Below are 20648 nucleotides of genomic sequence, written 5' to 3'. Positions count from 1 at the left end.
GCAATACTACCTTTTCTTACCCGTTTGTGAGTAATTATGGCTGGACATTCACACCTACTAGCAGTCGAACAGCTCTGCTCCCGCTTTTGATTATGTTTGGTTGGATATTCAAACCTTTTCTTAACTGCTTTTTACAAACTTTGGTCGGACGTTCACACCTTCTTGCAGCCGAACACCTCCGCTTCCGCTTTTGATGGTATATATTCGGGCATTCGAACCTTTTCTTACCAGCTTTTTACAAACCATGGTTGGACTTTAACATCTTCTTGTAGCCGAACAACTCCGCTCCCGCTATTGATTGTGTACAGTCGGGTATTTTAACCTTTTCTTACCCGCTTTTTACCAACCATGGTTGGACTTTAACATCTTCTTGTAGCCGAACAACTCCGCTCCCGCTATTGATTGTGTACAGTCGGGTATTTTAACCTTTTCTTACCCGCTTTTTACCAACAATGGTCGGACATTCACACCGTCTTACAGCGGAACACCTCCGCTCCCGCTTTTGATGGTGTATAGTCAGGCATTTGAACCTTTTCTTACCCGCTTTTTACAAACTATGGTCGGACATTCAAACCTTCTTGTAGCCAAAAACCTCCGCTCCCTCTTTTGATCATACATTGTCGGGCATTCGCACCTTTTCTTACCCGTTTTTTACAAACCATGGTCGGACTTTCACACATTCTTGTAGCCAAACACATCCGCTCCCGCTATTGATTGTGTACAGTCGGGTATTTTAACCTTTTCTTACCAACTTTTTACCAACTATGGTCGGACATTCACACCTTCTTACAGCGGAACACCTCCGCTCCCTCTTTTGATGGTGTATGTTTGGGCATTCGAACCTTTTCTTACCCACTTTTTACAAACTATGCTCGGACATTCAAACCTTCTTGTAGCCGAACACATCCACTCCTGCTTTTGATGATGTATGGTTAGGCATTCAAACCTACTTGTTGCCCGCTTTTCATTAATTTTGGGTGGACATTCACACCTTGTCACAGCCAAACACCTCCGCTCCCTGTTTTGATCATGTATGGTTGGACATTCGCACCTTTTCTCACCTGCTTTTTGCAAACTATGGTCGGCTGTTAACAGCTTCCTCTCCACCATACTTGTATGGTGGGATATTCACACCCACTTGCATCCGAAGACCTCCGCCCCCACTTTTGATGATATTTAGTCGTCATTCGCAGCTTACCCGCTTTTGGCAAACTATGGCCTTCTTGCAGCCAAACACCTCTGATCTCGATTTTGATGATGTAAGGTTGGGCATTCAGACCTTGCTTCACCTGCTTTTCACCAAATATAGTCGGACTTTCACACCTTCTTGCAGCCGAACACTTCCGCTCCACCTTTTAGTGTTCTATCACACATTTTTTTTTCACCGCATTTTATAGATTATGGTTGGAAATTCTCAACCACTCTCATCCGAAGACCTCTCCTCCCGCTTTTGTTAATATATTTGAACTTTAGTCGGACATTCACACCTTCTTGCAGCTGAACCACCTCCACTCCCTGCTTTGATCATGTATGGTCTGGCAATACTACCTTTTCTTACCCGTTTGTTAGTAATTGTGGCTGGACTTTCACACCTACTTGCAGCCGAACACCACCTCTCCCGCTTTTGATGATGTATGGACCGGCATTCTTACCTTTTCTAAAAACATTTTTCAGCAATTATGGTCGGAGATTCACACTTACTCACAGCCGAAACACTCCGCTCCCGCATTTGATGGTGTATAGTCGGGCATTCTCACCCTTTCTCATCAGCTTTTTGCAAATTATGATCTGATATTCACACCTGCTTTTGATAATGTATGGTTGGGCAGTCACCACACCTTTTCTTACCCATTTTTCAGTAATTATTGGTGGACATTCACACCTTCTTGCAGCTGAACACCTCCTCTCCCGCTTATGATCATGTGCGGTTTGATATTCGAAAATTTTCTTCATGTTTTCTAGCAATTATTGATGGACATTCAGACCTTCTTGCAGCTGAACACCTCCGCTCCCGCTTTTGATGGTGTATAGTCGGGCTTTCGAGCCTTTTCCTCCCGCTTTTTACAAATTATGGTTGGATATTAACGCCTTCTTGCAGCCGAAAACCTCCGCTCCCTCTTTTGATCATTAATTGTCGGGCATTCGCACCTTTTCTTACCCGCTTTTTACAAACCATTGTCGGACTTTCACACCTTTTAGTAGCCGAACAACTCCGCACCCGCTATTGATTGTGTACAGTCGGGTATTTTAACCTTTTCTTACCCGCATTTTACCAACTATGGTCGGACATTTACACCTTCTTACAGCGGGACACCTCCGCTCCCTCTTTTGATGGTGTATGTTCGGGCATTCGAACCTTTTCTTACCCGCTTTTTACAAACTATGGTCGGACATTCAAACCTTCTTGTAGCCGAACACATCCACTCCTGCTTTTGATGATGTATGGTTTGGCATTCGCACCCTTTTTTTACCCATTTTTCAGGAGTAATGGGTGGACACTCAGACCTTCTCTCAGCCGAAAACCTCCGCTCCCTCTTTTGATCATACATTGTTGGGCATTCGCACCTTGTCTTACCCGCTTTTTATAAACTTTAGTCGGACATTCACACCTTCTTGCAGCTGAACGACCTCCGCTCCCTGTTTTGATCATGTATGGTCTGGCAATACTACCTTTTCTTACCCGTTTGTGAGTAATTAATCCCAAAATATTGAGCATAAAATAAGTCTTTATGCTGATGATGTATTACTTTTCCTTCAGAACTCACAGACGTCTCTCACTCACACGATCACACTCATAAATAAATTCTCAGCACTTTCTGACTACTCTATCAACTGGTCTAAGACCACAGTTCTGCCCATTAACTGTAGGGTCCATAATATACCTGCGATCACTTTACAGTCAGGAAATATTAGATATTTAGGCATAAACATTTCCTCCAGGCTCTCAGAGCTAACAAAGCTAAATTATGTGCAATTATTAAAGACAGTAGAGGACGATCTCTCTCGTTGGAAGTCCTTACCTATATCACTTATGGGGAGAGTTACATCCATTAAAATGATGATACTACCAAAAGTTAACTATTTCTTCTCAATGATCCCCATAAAACCATCTGCTACTTGGTTTAAGTCACTAGATTCATGCATCTCCAAATTTCTGTGGAAAAACAAACCACCACGTATTAGTTTAAAAACCCTACAGAAGACCAAGGACAGTGGTGGATTAGATTTACCTCATTTTCAGCACTATTCCTTAGCCAATAGGTTACAATGTATATCAAAATGGTTTAAACCTTGTTGTTGTCACAGTTCCCAGAGACGTTGTAATCGTTGAGGATTCTATATTCACCCCCTCATTAGAGGCACGTGTTGCAGATTGATGACACTGAATCTTCTTCTCTGTTCATTGCTGGCATCATTCCCAGCATCGTAAGTGTTCGTGGCATTGTTAGCCTCTTCTTCTGGATCTTGATATCGAGCATCCTTTTGTATTTCTGGTTTGTCAGTCCTCTCTCTTCGTTCACCGGAGTCTTCGTCTTTTTGTCCTTGAGTTTGGTGATTTTTTGTTCTTTTGATGCCTTGACACAATGTGACAGGTGATACCACGTGGGAGATCCTTTAACTTGGACTGCTGTCCCTGTGCTGCGAAATGGCTGTGCTGCTCAAATGGTCTCTCCTTCATCATGGTTACATGCTGCCATTCCGACATCTCGCCATTCCGACATGGGTCTCCAATTGTCGGAATGGCGACACTTAATTTTTTATCAAACGTCCCGCCATTCCGACACTTTTTTCCTCCTATGGTCGGAATGGCGGTATGTTTTTTTTTTTTTTAACATACCGCCATTCCGACAGTTCCTTTTAATAGCCTATTTTTTACCCAAAACATTTTGCACTAATGATATGCCTGCGCAAATACGCCCTAAAGTTTGGCGCACAAGCTCTGCATATGCAGAGGCCACAGCCTCGCAAACAAACTTTAATAATCTATTATCAAAATCCCCTGAATTTCAAATATAAAAATACAGATATTAATGTAACTCTGGCGAGACTGAAACTGATTAAGCAGAAATACAGTGTCAGTGAGCTGTCACAGCAGCCAGCTGGAGCGGAGTTCTCCACAGAGCCCATGTGTCTTTTGCACGCTGTCATCATATGCAAAAGTAATAATTGCAATAACAGATATCACGGCTACTGCACAGGACACAGTTGCGAGCACTCTGCCTTGCCTTGCCAATAGGAGAAGAGAGAAATGACAGCATAGAACGTATAAAACACAACAAAATGCAGTAAAAACGTTTATTCATGTTATTCACGTGATTTATGAGTACTCACTCCAATTTTGGGAAGCGCGGATGGGTTTTGCGCATTTGGCACAAACACACAGCCGCAACGGTTGTAGCTTTATACAGCCTGTTGATATCTTAAGGACCTAACTGGTCACACCTGGGACTAAATGTCATGTAGAGATTGTTTTTACATGACATTACAGCTGAACATATAGCTTTCATCCACAAACCAACGTGGGAGAGCCCGAAGACGCATGTGCCAGACGCACATAGGCATGCGTAAAACCAATTTTGACCACTTCATACTGTTTATTTGCTTTCTTTTAGTTAACTTTCGTTTCTTTTGGATTCTTGTGCGTGTTATGGAGCCGTTTTGGTCCATGTTTGTAAGCCTTTTTTTCCTGGATTAAATTTTCGGAAGTTGAAAAAAGTGGCATTGGAGTGTGTGATTGAAAACCACCGCGGACTGCTTCTTCTCCTCCAGTTGCCGAGACTTTGTGTTTTTAATAACGCTTGTCTATAAACATGTGTTAAACATATAAATTGCATGAACAGAAAGAAGGGACTCACCTGTTGAGTAACACACATTTCCTTATATGGAAAGCCTTGTCGGAATGGTGGGACATTTGAACGTCGGAATAGCGGAATGTCGGAATGGTGGGATGTCGGAATGGTGGGACGTTTGCATATCGGAATGGTGGTATGTCGGAATGGTGGGATGTCGGAATAGCGGGATGTCGGAATGGCGGGATTTCGGAATGGGTGTTGCCACCCCCTTCATCATATACACAGTTATTTATACATCACCTTCCACCATGAAGCGTTGTTCCTTTTTGTTTCTCTCTTTGTTCTTAAAATGCTGTTATGCATGTCTAAACCAATCCATTAAATTAGATCATTTTGGCAGTAAAGCGATCTACAATGTGCTTGGTCGCAAAGCTGCTCATCTGTGGTAAACAGCTCTTCAGAAAGGCATTCTTCAATTGATTTCACTAATTTTATGTAATAATTTTGTGATTTCCTACAAAACTACACTTCTTCTCCCATCTGTCTGAGTATTTAATATTGTCTGGGTCCCGTTAAAACATGTATTTTTCCCATCTAATTCCTTGTTTGCTTTAAAACAAGTATTCCCCATTTTCTATCCCTTCAGTAGCCAACCAGTTTGTATGGAGTACACTGGAGCAACTTGACTGATCAGTAAAACACTGCTTTTGTTGTCACCGCAAGGCTTCCCCCATCGGTTGTTTCACTGAGACACTACTGAGTAACTATAACTCAACACAGTTGACATAACATTCATATACATACTAACAAACAAACAAACAATTATTTATCGCAATTTTCTCATCTCTGTTTGAACGTACACCCAGGTAAATATTCCTGTAGTCTTCTCATACCGACTATGGACCCATTGTTTAACTTCACTGTTTTGCAAATCCTAATTGAATATTACACATTGACATTGAACTTTACTGGATAAGCAGGTCTTCATTGCATTCAGCAACCTATATGTGAGCATCTATGTGTAAGCTGTTCTTCTTTGCATTTATCAGCAGCAAGCAATTCTTCATTGCACATGCATATGAAAATAGTAAAACAATTCCAATGCGTTAGCGAAACCTTCTATATCAGGAGTGTCTATCATGATGCTGGGAATAGAACCTCTTTCCCAGAATAATTCAACCTTCATTACTCAACTGATCATAACTCCGCAATGAGCACATTTCAAAGTATCATTCCTCTACATGTATTCAAAAATCTATGTGTAAATGTTTAATATTTCTTATATTTGTTGATGTCATTCTGTGTGCATGTGGCCAAATCCCAATCTCTGTGTGGCAATTTCAATTTAAACAAGTTGAACTCTGCCTCTGATCATTTAAAAAAGGTGTGTACCAATATCAACCTTTCTCAGGTAATTACTGATCCTACAAAACCAAAGAGATCCTTCAAGGTTGTCCCTGATTGGCTCAATCTTAACAAATCAAAGGTAGAAAATCCGCAGTATCTGAACTTGGTGTTAGTTATCACTGCTCAATTGCCTGTATCAGAATTGCAAAAATGAAAACATTAGTTTCATTAATTTCACCCCCCTGAGCTGTCACCTTATCGTGGTGGGGGAGTTTGCGTGCCCCAATGAGTCTGGGAGCTATGTTGCCCGGGGCTTTAAGCCCCTGGTACGGTCACCCAAGGCAAACAGATCCTAGATGAGGGACCAGACAAAGAACAGCTCAAAAGACTCCTTATGATGAACAAAAAATTTGGACCTCGTGATCCCTTGCCCGGATATGGGACACCGGGGCCTCACCCCGGAGTCAGGCCCGGGGGTGGGGCCCGGCAGCGGGCGCCTGGTGGCCGGGCCCCACCCATGGGGCTCAGTCGGGCATAGCCCGAAATGATGACGTGGGTCCCCCTTCCGACGGGCTCACCACCCGTGGGAGGGGCCAAGGGGGTCGGGTGCGATGTGAGCTGGGTAGCAGCCGAAGGCAGAGGCCTTGGCGGTCTGATCCTCGGCTACTGAAGCTAGCTCTTGGGACGTGGAATGTCATCTCTCTGTTGGGGAAGGAGCCGGATCTGGTGCGCGAGGCTGAGCGGTTCCGGCTAGATATAGTCGGACTCACCTCGACGCACGGCTTGGGCTCTGGAACCAGTCCTCTTGAGAGGGGTTGGACTCTCTTCATCTCTGGAGTTGCCCGTGGTGAGAGGCGCAGAGCAGGTGTGGGCATACTTATTGCCCCCTGGCTGTGTGCCAGTACATTGGGGTTTACCCCAGTGAACGAGAGGGTAGCCTCCCTCCGCCTTCGGGTGGGGGGACGAGTCCTGACTGTTGTTTATGCCTATGCGCCAAACTGCAGTTCAGAGTACCCACCCTTTTTGGAGTCTCTGGGGGAGGCACTGGAGAATGCTCCTACCGGAGACTCCCTCATTCTGCTGGGGGACTTCAATGCTCACGTGGGCAATGACAGTGAGACCTGGAGGGGAGTGATTGGGAGGAACGGCCCCCCCGATCTGAACCAGAGTGGTGTTATGTTGTTGGACTTCTGTGCCGGTCATGGACTGTCCATAACGAACACCATGTTCAGACATAAGGGTGTCCATATGTGCACTTGGCACCAGGACACCCTTGGCCGCAGTTCGATGATCGACTTTGTGGTTGTATCATCGGACTTGCGGCCGTATGTCCTGCCGAGGGGGTTTGGGGGCGCTCGGGCCCCTGGGGCCCGGGTCCAGTGAACGGCCCATGTCTGGGCGGCTGGGGCCTGGCGGGGTCGGTGGGCTGTTGCCCCTGGCTCCCGGAGGGCCTCTGCCCTATGCTTATGGGGGTTCTTTCCGGGGGCTTCCTCTGCAGTCTTCTGGATGCGTGGTTGCCCCTGCGGTGGGCTGCCTGGGTTCTGTGCTCTGTGGGAGCTGCAGGTGGCCTGGGTCTTGTGGCCCTCTCTGCCTGCTTCTGATTGCTTGGGGGGGCTGTGGATTGTGGCCCTGTACGCTTATACACTCATAACTAAGCACGGTTATCATGTAGGTCCTGTGCCATGGGTGTTGTATGTTCTCACACACACACACACACACATTAATTAGTCCAGTAGCGTGGTCGCTAAGCAGTTGATGTATTATCATGTCGTCTCAGGTCATCTATATCCACAGCTGTGTTGTACGCGATTGCCGCTTCTTGTGCTTGTTTTTGTTTGTTTGTGTGTTTGTTTTTTCTCTGCTTGTTTGCTTTCAGGTGCTCCTGGTGGCGCTAAGGCTGGATTCCCCTCAGAGGCCATGGATTGTTGTCTGTTTTGTTTTTTACAGGTGTAGCAGCTGGTTGTCTGCTTTTTGTTTCTATTTTTGTTCTGTTTCCTCTTCTTTCCTCTTCTTCTTTCCTTGTCCCCCGGTCCGGTTGAATTCAGTTCATGTCATATATTGTAAACAGAAATAAATAAATGGGCATCAAGGGGAGCTTTACATTTATAAAACTTCCCTTGGCAAAGCAAATCTGTTTGGCATCAAAGGTATTCAGACTACAATTCTTCTGACATAATGCTGAACAGGACAAGAGGAAAAAAAAAAAGAAGTAAAGAAGACAGTTCTGCCGAAAGCCAGGGACTAGACCTGTTCTAAGTTCTATACTTTTTAAAAGGGGCGTGTTTATCAACTATGGAATTAGAAGATTTACAAAAATGGTCAAGTGCTAGATCTTCATCTGGGATTTTAACAGTGTCATATAACTATTCAACAGATCAGTTAAAAAAAAGCCTGCTCATGGAGATGTTTCAGGATCTGGATACCAAGCGTGGACCTAATGTTTTCCATCCATCCATCCATCATCTGCCGCTTATCCGGGGGTCGGGTCGCGGGGGCAGCAGCTTGAGCAGAGAAACCCAGACGTCTCTGTCCCCTGCCACTTCCTCCAGCTCTTCCGGGGGGACCCCGAGGCGTTCCCAGGCCAGCCGAGAGACATAGTCTCTCCAACGTGTCCTGGGTCTCCCCCGGGGTCTCCTCCCAGTGGGACGTGCCCGGAACACCTCCCCAGGGAGGCGCCCAGGGGGCATCCTAACCAGATGCCCGAGCCACCTCATCTGACTCCTCTCAATGCGGAGGAGCAGCGGTTCTACTCCGAGCCCCTCCCGGATGACTGAGCTTCTTACCCTATCTCTAAGGGAGAGCCCAGACACCCTGCGGAGGAAACCCATTTCGGCCGCTTGTAATCGCGATCTTGTTCTTTCGGTCACTACCCACAACTCGTGACCATAAGTGAGGATGGGAACGTAGATTGACCAGTAAGTAGAGAGCTTCGCCTTCTGGCTCAGCTCCCTCTTCACAACGACGGGTCGGTGCAGAGCCCGCAACACTGCAGACGCCGCACCGATCCGCCCGTCAATCTGCCGCTCCATTCGTCCCTCACTCGTGAACAAGACCCCGAGATACTTGAACTCCTCCACTTGGGGAAGGATCTCATTCCCGACCCGGAGAGAGCATTCCACCCTTTTCCGGCTGAGAACCATAGTCTCGGATTTGGAGGTGCTGATTCTCATCCCAGCCGCTTCACACTTGGCTGCGAATCGCTCCAGTGAGAGCTGAAGGTCACGGCCTGACGACGCTAACAGAACCACATCATCTGCAAAAAGCAGAGACCCGATTCTGAGGTCGCCAAATCGGACACCCTCAACGCCCTGGCTCCGCCTAGAAATTCTGTCCATAAAAGTTAGGAACAGAATCGGTGACAAAGGGCAGCCCTGACGGAGTCCAACTCTCACCGGAAACGTATCCGACTTACTGCCGGCAATGCGGACCAAACTCTGGTACCGGTCATACAGAGACCGAACGGCCCCTATCAAGGGGTCCGGCACTCCATATTCCCGGAGCACCCCCCACAGGACTCCACAAGGGACACGGTCGAACGATTTCTCCATGTCCACAAAACACATGTAGACTGGTTGGGCGAACTCCCATGCACCCTCCAGGATCCTGCCGAGGGTATAGAGCTGGTCCACTGTTCCACGGCCAGGACGAAAGCCACACTGCATCTCTTGAATCCGAGGCTCGATTATCCGACGGATCCTCCTCTCCAATACCCCCGAATAGACCTTACCAGGGAGGCTGAGGAGTGTGATACCCCTATAGTTGTAACAAACCCTCCGGTCCCCCTTTTTAAAGAGGGGGACCACCACCCCAATCTGCCAGTCCAAAGGCACTGTCCCCGATGTCCACGCGATACTGCAGAGGTGTGTCAGCCAAGACAGCCCTACAACATCCAGAGCCTTGAGAAACTCAGGACGGACCTCATCCACCCCCGGGGCCTTGCCACCGAGGAGCTTTTTAACCACCTCGGCAACCTCAGCCCCAGAAATGGGATGCCCCGTCTCCGAGCTCTCCGACTCTGCCTCTTCCGAGCACGTGTTGGTAGGATTGAGGAGTTCCTCGAAGTACTCCCCCCACCGACTCACAAAATCCCTAGTTGAGGTCAGCAAAGCCCCGTCCCCACTGTAAACAGTGTTGACTGTGAGCCGCTTCCCCCCCCTGAGACGCCGGATGGTGGACCAGAATCTTTTCGAGGCCAACTGGAAATCGTTCTCCATGGTCTCACCGAACTCCTCCCAGGCCCGAGTTTTTGCCTCAGCAACCGCCGAAGCCGCGGCCCGTCTGGCCCGTCGGTAACTATCAGCTGCTTCCAGGGACCACTGGCCAAAAAGGCCCGATAGGCTTTTTACAAACTTTAGTTGGACATTCACACCTTCTTGCAGCTGAACCACCTCCGCTCCCTGTTTTGATCATGTATGGTCTGGCAATACTACCTTTTCTTACCCGTTTGTGAGTAATTATGGCTGGATATTCACACCTACTTGCAGTCAAACACCACCTCTCCCGCTTTTGATGATGTATGGACCGGCATTCTTACCTTTTCTAACACATTTTTTAGCAACTATGGTTCGAGATTCACACCTACTCACAGCCGAACAACTCCGCTACCGCATTTGATGTTGTATAGTCGGGCATTCTCACCCTTTCCCATCAGCTTTTTGCAAATTATGATCTGACATTCACACCTACTTGCAGTTGAACAGCTCTGCTCCCGCTTTTGATTATGTTTGGTTAGATATTCGAACCTTTTCTTAACTGCTTTTTACAAACTTTGGTTGGACGTTCACACCTTTTTGCAGCCGAACATCTCCGCTTCCCTTTTTGATGGTGTATATTCGGGCATACGAACCTTTTCTTACCCGCTTTTTACAAACCATGGTCGGACTTTCACACCTTCTCTTAGCTGAACACATCCGCTCCTTCTTTTGATTGTGGACAGTCGGGAATTTTAACCTTTTCTTACCCGCTTTTTACCAACTATGGTCGGACATTCACACCTTCTTACAGCGGAACACCTCCACTCCCTGTTTTGATGGTGTATGTTCGGGCATTCGAACCTTTTCTTACCCGCCTTTTACAAACTATGGTCGGACATTCAGACCTTCTTGTAGCCGAACACATCCACTCCTGCTTTTGATGATGTATGGTTGGGAATTCGCACCTTTTCTTACCCATTTTTCAGGAATTATGGGTGGACATTCCGACCTTCTTGCAGTTGAACACCTCCTCTCCCGCTTATGATCATGTGTGGTTTAATATTCGAAAAATTTTCTTTCATGTTTTCTAGCAATTATTGATGGACATTCAGACCTTCTTGCAGCTGAACACCTCCGCTCCCGCTTTTGATCGTGTATAGTCGGGCTTTTGAGCCTTATCTTCCCCGGTTTTTACAAATTATGGTTAGACATTCAGACCTTCTTGATTCCGAAAACCTCCTCTCCCTCTTTTGATCATACATTGTCGGGCATTCGCTCCTTTTCTTACCCGCTTTTTACAAACCAGGGTCGGACTTTCACACCTTTTAGTAGCCGAACTACTCCGCTCCCGCTATTCATTGTGTACAGTTGGGTATTTTCACCTTTTCTTAACCGCTTTTTACCAACTATGGTCGGACATTCACACCTTCTTACAGCGGAACACCTCCGCTCCCTCTTTTGATGGTGTATGTTCGGGCATTCGAACCTTTTCTTACCCGCTTTTTACAAACTATGGTCGGACAATCAAACCTTCTTGTAGCCGAACACATCCACTCCTGCTTTTGATGATGTATGGTTGGGCATTTGCACCTTTTCCTACCCATTTTTCAGTAATTATGGGTGGACATTCAGACCTCCTTGTCTTACCTGCTTTTTACAAACTTTAGTCGGACATTCACACCTTCTTGCAGCTGAACCACCTCCGCTCCCTGTTTTGATCATGTATGGTCTGGCAATACTACCTTTTCTTACCCGTTTGTGAAAAATTATGGGTGGACATTCACACCTACTTGCAGCCGAAAACCACCTCTCTCGCTTTTGATGATGTATGGACTGGCATTCTTACCTTTTCTAACACATTTTTCAGCAATTATGGTCGGAGATTCACACCTACTTGCAATCGAACAGCTATGCTCCCGCTTTTGATTATGTTTGGTTGGACATTCCAACCTTTTCTCAACTGCTTTTTCCAAACTTTGGTCAGACGGTCACACCTTCTTGCAGCCGAACACCTCCTCTCCCGCTTTTGATGGTGTATAGTCGGGCTTTCGAGCCTTTTCTTCCCCAGTTTTTACTAATTATGTTTGGACATTCAGAACTTGCAGTCGAACACCTCCGCTCCCTCTTTTGATCATACATTGTCGGGCATTCGCACCTTGTCTTGCCCGCTTTTTACAAACCTTAGTCAGAAATTCAAACCTTACAGCTGAACCACCTCCGCTCCCTGTTTTGATCATGTATGGTCTGGCAATACTACCTTTTCTTACCCGTTTGTGAGTAACTATGGCTGGACATTAACACCTACTTGCAGCCGAAAAAACCACTTCTTTCCATCTTTTTCTTATTTGATGAAAGAGAGATTATTTTGCCTCTCATAACTGCTTTTCCGGCTTCCCAGAGAATACAAGCTGACATTCCTGGCAGGTCATTATTTTCTAAATATACAGACCATTCCCTTTTGATATAATTAATAAAATCAGGGTCTTTTAGTAATGATGTATTAAATCTCCAATTCCTAGCTGGTGGTGTAACTCTGTTATTCTTCAGTGTGATAGAAACTGGAGCGTGATCACTAATAGTGATGGGGTGGATTTTGGTGTCTGAAATATCCCTCATCAAGGAACTGCTAACTAAGAAATAATCTATTCTTGAATATGAGTGGTGTACCGGTGAGAAGAAGGTGTATTCTCTAAGAGTGGGGTAGTGGGAGCGCCAAGCATCACAAAGACCAAAATCTTTCATATACTGTTTAACAATATTCGTGGACTGCCAGTTCCGCTGACTTCCTGAAGTACTGAGTCTGTCTACTCCTGAGTCTAATACCATGTTAAAGTCCCCTCCTATGATGAGTGTGTTATCTGAGTGATCAGAGAGTGAAGTGAAAAAGGAGTAAAAAAATGAGGGGTCATCCACATTTGGAACATATATATTTGCAATGCATGAATTCATATTTTGAATAGATAAATTAACTATTAGAAACCTACCTTCTGGATCTATAACTGTGTTGTTTACGGTGAAATTTACTCTTCTATTTATCAGAATGGCTACACCTCTTTGTCTGGAGTTGTAACAGGCTGAGCAAATAGATATAAATAGATAGTGATAGTTAACAGACTAAACAGAAGAGATCTCTCTACTTGTTAATATTTGTATTCTGCTAAGGTTTCTTCTCTTTTTCTTTTTTTTCTTCATCATGTCAGTTGATGACTGTGTTTTGACTGTGGGAGTACAAATGGTCTTCCATACCTTTTCTAAAATGGAGTTCATCTTGTGCTAGTTGGAGGATGCATTTTTAGGATGGTAAACAGTAAACCCAATATTTCCCATTTCTTCCATGATTTATTTCAGTCTTGACTTAATTATTCCATTGTGTCTCTCCACGAAACCTGCTGATTGTGGATGATATGCACAGTGGTTTCTAAGGTCTATTTTAAGTTCTTTGCCATCAGTGAGATGACATTGTTTACAAAGCGTGTCAAATTATCACTGAAGATCTTTTCAGGAATTTCAAATCTAGAAATTAATATTTTACCCGTGCTTTTGCTACTGAGAGTGCATCTGCTTGTGCACATGGAAATATTTCAGTCCATTTGGTAAAAACCTCTGTTGTCACTGAGCAGAATCGTTTCCCTTAACATTAATTTAGTTCAATGAAATCTACACAATAATGAAATAATGAAATCCAAACAAATATGTTGAAAAAGATATACTGGCTTAGGGAATTATCTTCGTTTTGGTCTTAGATTGCCCTGTGGATTGTATTTTGCACATATTTGACCTGCTAGACAAAACTTTATTCATATATTTATTCTAAAAAAATATATTTCAATAATTAGTAAAACCATATGCTGTAAAAACCTTGTTCATTATTGCTTCCATCCCTCCTGTTGAGACATGACATGGTCCATGGCTCAATACTGCAGCATATTTAAACAAATTCTTTGGCAGTATGGTTTTCCTTCTGGTCATTCATACGAGTCTATCGTAGATGGCAATTGAATAACATCTAATAATGCTACAATATTTGTAGTTTATACATTTAGCTTTGGATGTCAACATACCTGTTTTTCCAATGCTGTGTTAACACATGTACAGTTGAGAAGGCATACTGACTGTCAGTGTAAACGTTAACAACCTTTTTGTTATTTCATTTACAAGCTTCAGTTAAAGCTACCAATTTGACTGCTTGAACAGAGTAATTTTTTGGTAGTGGTTGTTTTAAGAAAACTTCAGTTTCTGTTACTACTGCAAATCCTGTAGAATTTGTGCCATCAGGGTTTTTTGCTTGACCTGTCGAATAAATATAGTTATTTCTGCATTTTCATAACTTATATCAGTTAAGTCTGGCCTGGGTAAAACACTGATGGTTATTTCTGACATGCAATCATGAGGCTTTCCATCTGTGGGGTAGGTAGCAGTGTGGATGGATTAAGTGTAGCACATCTCTCAACAACAAGGTGTGGCTGTGAAAGAAGAACAGTTATGTAGGAGAGATGTCTGGTAAAGATATTTTGTTAAGTAACCATATCACAGCCACTGCATGAGGTACCTTAAGTGTTAATGGGTGAAATAACACCATAATTGTTGATGCCTGCACTGCCAATGGCTTCTGGCCATTGATTCAAAAATACGATCTCATCACTTTTTCCCCCTTTCAGTGGACACTGGCCCCTAATTACCGCAATTCAGCAGGGGGTCTTTCATTAGGAGTACTGGACTCCCCCGTGCACGGTTTCAGCTCCGACCCTGGACGGCGGAAAAAACGTCGAGATCTGGTTTGAGGACCCAATTGTTGAGAAAATTCTCTCAATGAGACTCAGAGTTGCTGGAGTCAGTTAATGCAAAGGTTTAATCTTGCAGCAAGCTCAAGAATGTGTGTGTGTATGGGTGTATGTGTGCGAACGTGTGTGTGAGTTTGTGTGTGTGAGAGTTTAAAGAACCTGTTATCCACAGGCAGGTCTTAACTAGTATGGCATGGGTCCAGCCTGTCTCATCTTTTTTGGAAGGTCCAGCGCTCGGCCGTAACCCTTCTGTCTGTTTGGACTCTCACATACATTCGGTTAATCATAGAAAAACGAGAACAAAACTTTTTAGCCCCTTAAATTCATAAAACAGACATGGTGCAGTTATTTCCATTCAAAATATAAGAGTAATCACCACCATTCCTATAATATTCTGGATATTCTAACAATCTGAATCTTTTTTAAATGTTCGATGAAGCCCTTTGCTGTTCTATTTAGAGACTCAGCTGATCATAAACCACTTTCACTTTAAAACTGATTAAAAGAAAAAATAAATGAATGCCTATCAACAAATGTGGGATCTAAACTCTACTGGTTCCTCTAAAATAATTTCCTTTCTCAATTCAGAAATGTGTGTGTGTAAGTCACAACACCCGTGACACCAAAACGGCTTTCTTTTCTCTCTTTTCTCTACACTCTGCACTGTGAGCCCACACGCCAAATCAGAAAGGCTTTTTTCTCTCTTTTCTACATTATGGACTGTGGGGACACAAAACCGCTCTCTCTTTTTTTTTTTTTGATTGTGTGCCAGGGCGTTGTCTCACGTATTAGATTATGCTTAAGATACAAATGGGTTTATCAGTCACATCAGAATCCATACATACTGATCCTCCCGTAATAAAATGGTCGGATCTTATCAAACACACTTTGTTTCTTGTGACAATCAAGTCAGCGAAACAGCGTATACACGTCAAGACACTGAATCAAGTTTGCCACAAGAACTCATAAGTTTGGCAGTATTGCTCTGCCGTCAGCAATCATACACCCATTTTATTTTTGTGAGACATGTGCAGGCACCTGTTCATCTACTGTTCTATCACTATGAATTAGTTTATTATCAATAAGGATACTTCTACAACTACTATCAAAGTATGTCCGGACTTCTTATGTTGTCAGTTGCTATATATGAATAAGTGGGTAGCTATTGACAAGCATTAAGCATGTCACACAGCCCAAACATATAACATTTCAGGACAAACCACACAGTTAACAACCACAGTGAAGCGTGTCAAAGCCCAAACATGTAACATTCAACAGGACACTTACACAACACATTCAAATCAAACAGTCAGACAACATACAAGAACATATACCCCAGCCGGCATTGCTCCCAGCCTATTTTCCTACAGCTCACTATGTGTGCGCACACCTTTATTAACAAACTCTTCAACTTATACTCTTTTACCGAAGCTGCTACAGCTCGATTGGCCGAATACCCTTAGATCCTATTTCGGTGAATTTGACATCTGCCTTACATGTAACAGATTAGCGGTATAGCAGTTTTAATTTAGTTTGAGTGAAGGAATTCATTTTATAGTAAAATCCGAAATCGTGAAGAACTCATGAAAGTAAGCTTATTCTCGGATACCTGAAACTTTAGATTTGCTCTTTCTTTTACTGCAAAGTACAACGTTGTTTTTTTGTTTAAATCTTTCTAGACATTGTAAATGTGAAGGACAAAGCAGTTTTAACATAGTTTTAGTGAAGGAATTCATTTTATAGATAAAATCCCAAGAGTCTGCTGAGAAAAGAGAGTGAATGCGAAGAATTGCTTGAAAGAAATGCGACACCGAATGAGCGGTCAGAACAAAGCCTCAATAAGGTGTTCCCGTGGTGTTTTTGTTGCTGGCGTGTCTTTTGCACAGACTAAAAGACAAGGCAGCCATCGAATAGGGCCCGATTGTTCCTACTTGGTCATCCGAGGAGCGTCTCAACCAAGCAAAGATCACCATGGGGAAGGTGGCTATGCCAACTAGCCTGATGCCCTGCTCCCGCAGTGACGGATAATCGTACTCTGGTTTCTCTTCATAACGTACAAGTCTTTCGCCTTTTACTAAAGACTTCCGTGGAGTGCAGCACTAATGAGTTGTTTCTATTTTTGTCAGGCTTTGCCTTTGCGGGTGAAGCCCTTTCTGTCTGTGCAAAAGAAATCTTGTTACTGTACAGAGTGACTTCTCTGAGTAGAGTCGCCTTACTTGTTGCGACTGTGCCGATGTTCGAAGCTGGAGTGCAAAGTTGTTGCTTGAATGGTGCTAGCTGGAGCGTGCGGAAGTGCAAAGTTATACCATTTAAAAGGGCTGAAGAGTGCTCAGTGCAGCGGGTGGGCGGAGGTGCAAAGTTACACTCTGGCAACATCGAAAACCGAGGTTACTTCCACTACCAGGGGCAGCCCAAGCTCTGCCGCAAGTGCGGTGAGCATGGGCACCTTGTTGAGGCTTGTACCAAGGTGATATGTGGGAAGTGCAGAGAAATTGTGCACACTTTTGGAGAGTGTCCAAATGGCAGGAAATGTAATCTCTGTGGAGAATTAAATCACCTCTTCAGAGATTGCCCTAAATCTTTTGCCAACAAATTAAAGACGGTAAAGCCACAGTCAAGCCAACAAAGAGAAGGACCAGAGGTGGCAGTTGGTGAACAAAGTGAAGAGGTTGACCCAATAAATTCAAACTTCCCGCCAAAAGCTTGGATTGGAAGTGAGGAGCAAAAAGGGGAGGGGTCTGTAGAGGCCTCACCACTCAGTGCTGAAGTCTGTGAGAATTCACAGGCAGAGGGTGGATGAGGAGGAAGAGCAGACAGGTGAGTCTAGTGAAGATACCGAAAGCCCGACTATACACAATCAAAAGCGGGAGCGGAGGTGTTCAGCTGCAAGAAGGTCTGAATGTCCATCAATAATTGCCAGAAAACATGAAAGAAAATTTTCGAATATCAAACCGCACATGATCATAAGCGGGAAAGGAGGTGTTCAGCTGCAAGGAGGTGTGAATGTCCACCCATAATTACTGAAAAATGGGTAGGAAAAGGTGCAAATGCCCAAACATACATCATCAAAAGAAGGAGCGGAGGCGTTCCGCTATAAGACGGTGTGAATGTCCGACCATAATTGGCAAACTATGGCCTTCTTGCAGCCAAAAAAGCGGGTAAGAAAAGGTTAAAATACCCGACTGTACACAATCAAAAGAGGGAGCGGAGTTGTTCGGCTACAAGAAGGTGTGAAAGTCCGACCATGGTTTGTAAAAAGCGGGTAAGAAAAGGTTCGTATGCCCGAATATACACCATCAAAAGCGGAAGCGGAGGTGTTCGGCTGCAAGAAGGTGTGAATGTCAGATCATAATTTGCAAAAAGCTGATGAGAAAGGTTGAGAATGCCCGACTATACACCATCAAATGCGGTAGCGGAGTTGTTCGGCTGTGAGTAGGTGTGAATCTCCGACCAGAAATGCTGAAAAATCTTTTAAAAAAGTTAAGAATGCCGGACCATACATCATCAAAAGCGGGAGAGGTGGTGTTCGGCTGCAAGTAGGTGTGAATGTCCATGCCATAATTACTCACAAACGGGTAAGAAAAGGTAGTATTGCCAGACCATCCAAGATCAAAACAGGGTGCGGAGGTGGTTCGGCTGCAAGGTCTGAATGTCCAACCATAATTTATAAAAACCGGAGAAGAAAAGGCTTGAAAGCCCAACTATACACCATCAAAAGCGGGAGCGGAGGTGTTCAGCTGCAAGAAGGTCTGAATGTCCACCAATAATTACTGAGAAATGGGTAAGAAAAGGTGCAAATGCCCAACCATACATCATCAAAAGAGGGAGCGGAGGTGTTCCGCTGTAAGAAGGTGTGAATGTCCGACCATAGTTGGTAAAAAGCGGGTAAGAAAAGGTTAAAATACCCGACTGTACACAATCAAAAGAGGGAGCGGAGTTGTTCAGCTAAGAGAAGGTGTGAAAGTCCGACCATGGTTTGTAAAAAGCGGGAAAGAAAAGGTTTCTATGCCCGAATATACACCATCAAAAGCGGAAGCGGAAGTGTTCGGCTGCAAGAAGGTGTGAACGTCCGACCAAAGTTTGTAAAAAGCGGGTAAGACAAGGTGCGAATACCCGACAATGTATGATCAAAAGAGGGAGCGGAGGTTTTCGGCTGCAAGAAGGTCTGAATGTCCAACCATAATTTGTAAAAAACGGGAAGAAAAGTCTCGAAAGCCCGACTATACACCATCAAAAGCGCGAGAGGAGGTTTTCAGCTGCAAGAAGGTGTGAATGTCCACCCATAATTCCTGAAAAATGGGTAAAAACAAAGGTGCAAATGCCCAACCATACATCATCATAAGCAGGAGTGGATGTGTTCGGCTACAAGAAGGTGTGAACGTGCAACCAAAGTTTTTAAAAAGCAGTTAAGAAAAGGTTCGAATATCCAACAAAACATAATCAATAGCGGGAGCAGAGCTGTTCGACTGCAAGTAGGTGTGAATGTCAGATCATAATTTGCAAAAAGCTTATGAGAAAGGGTGAGAATGCCCGACTATACACCATCAAATGCGGAAGCGGAGTTGCTCGGCTGTGAGTAGGTGTGAATCTCCGACCATAATTGCTGAAAAATGTGTTAGAAATGGTAAGAATGCCGGTCCATACATCATCAAAAGCGAGAGAGGTGGTGTTCGGCTGCAAGTATGTGTGAATGTCCAGCCATAATTACTCACAAACGGGTAAAAAAAGGTAGTATTGCCAGACCATACATGATCAAAACAGGGAGCGGAGGTGGTTCAGCTGCAAGAAGGTGTGAATATCCGACTAAAGTTCAAACATATTAACAAAAGCGGGAGGAGAGGTCCTCGGACGAGAGTGGTTGAGAATTTCCAACCATAATCTATAAAATGCGGTGAAAAAAAAGGTGTGATAGAACACTAAAAGGTGGAGCGGCAGTGTTCGGCTGCAAGAATGTCCGACTATATTTGTTGAAAAGCAGGTGAAACAAGGTCTGAATGCCCAACTTTACATCATCAAAAGCGAGATCAGAGGTGTATGGCTGCAAGAAGGCCATAGTTTGTTCAACAAAGAACAACATTGGACTTTGCAGTAGAAGAAGTTGAAATCGATCTAGACATTGATAAATATGAAGGACAAAGCAGTTTCCACTTGGTTTGAGGGAAGGAATTAATTTTATAGCAAAATCCGAAATCATGCATAACTCCTCAAAAAGAACGGATTGCTCAACCAAAGGGATGCTGCTTTCTCATTCAGGGTAATATGAGGAACTTTATGTTTGACACATTTTTAGACATGATAACTATGAAGGACAGAGCAATTTTAACTTGGTTTGAGCAAAGCAATTCATTTTATAGGAAAATCCGAAATCGTGCAGAACTCATGAAAGTAAGCTTTTTCTCGGATTCCTGATTCTCCAGTGTTGCTCTTTCCTATACTGCAAAATACAATGTTGTTCTTTGTTGAAATCGATCTAGACACTGATAAATATGAAGCACAAAGCAGTTTTAACTTGGTTTGAGTGAAGGAATTCTTTT

The 20648-nt window shown here is 44.2% G+C and overlaps 1 non-coding gene across 1 annotated transcript; it reads left to right on the top strand.

The window, feature by feature from the left end:
* Positions 1 to 17144: 17144 nt before the first annotated feature.
* On the top strand, positions 17145 to 17258 carry LOC140312470 (U5 spliceosomal RNA). The gene has a single exon (XR_011916964.1). It is a non-coding gene; the product is annotated as a U5 spliceosomal RNA (small nuclear RNA).
* The last annotated feature ends 3390 nt before the right edge of the window (positions 17259 to 20648 follow it).

This window comes from Leuresthes tenuis, unplaced genomic scaffold, assembly GCF_036924035.1.
Source record: "Leuresthes tenuis unplaced genomic scaffold, fLeuTen1.0.hap1 SCAF_7, whole genome shotgun sequence".
Classification (NCBI taxonomy): Eukaryota; Metazoa; Chordata; class Actinopteri; order Atheriniformes; family Atherinopsidae; genus Leuresthes; species Leuresthes tenuis.
This window is presented reverse-complemented; position numbering and strand designations above follow the sequence as displayed.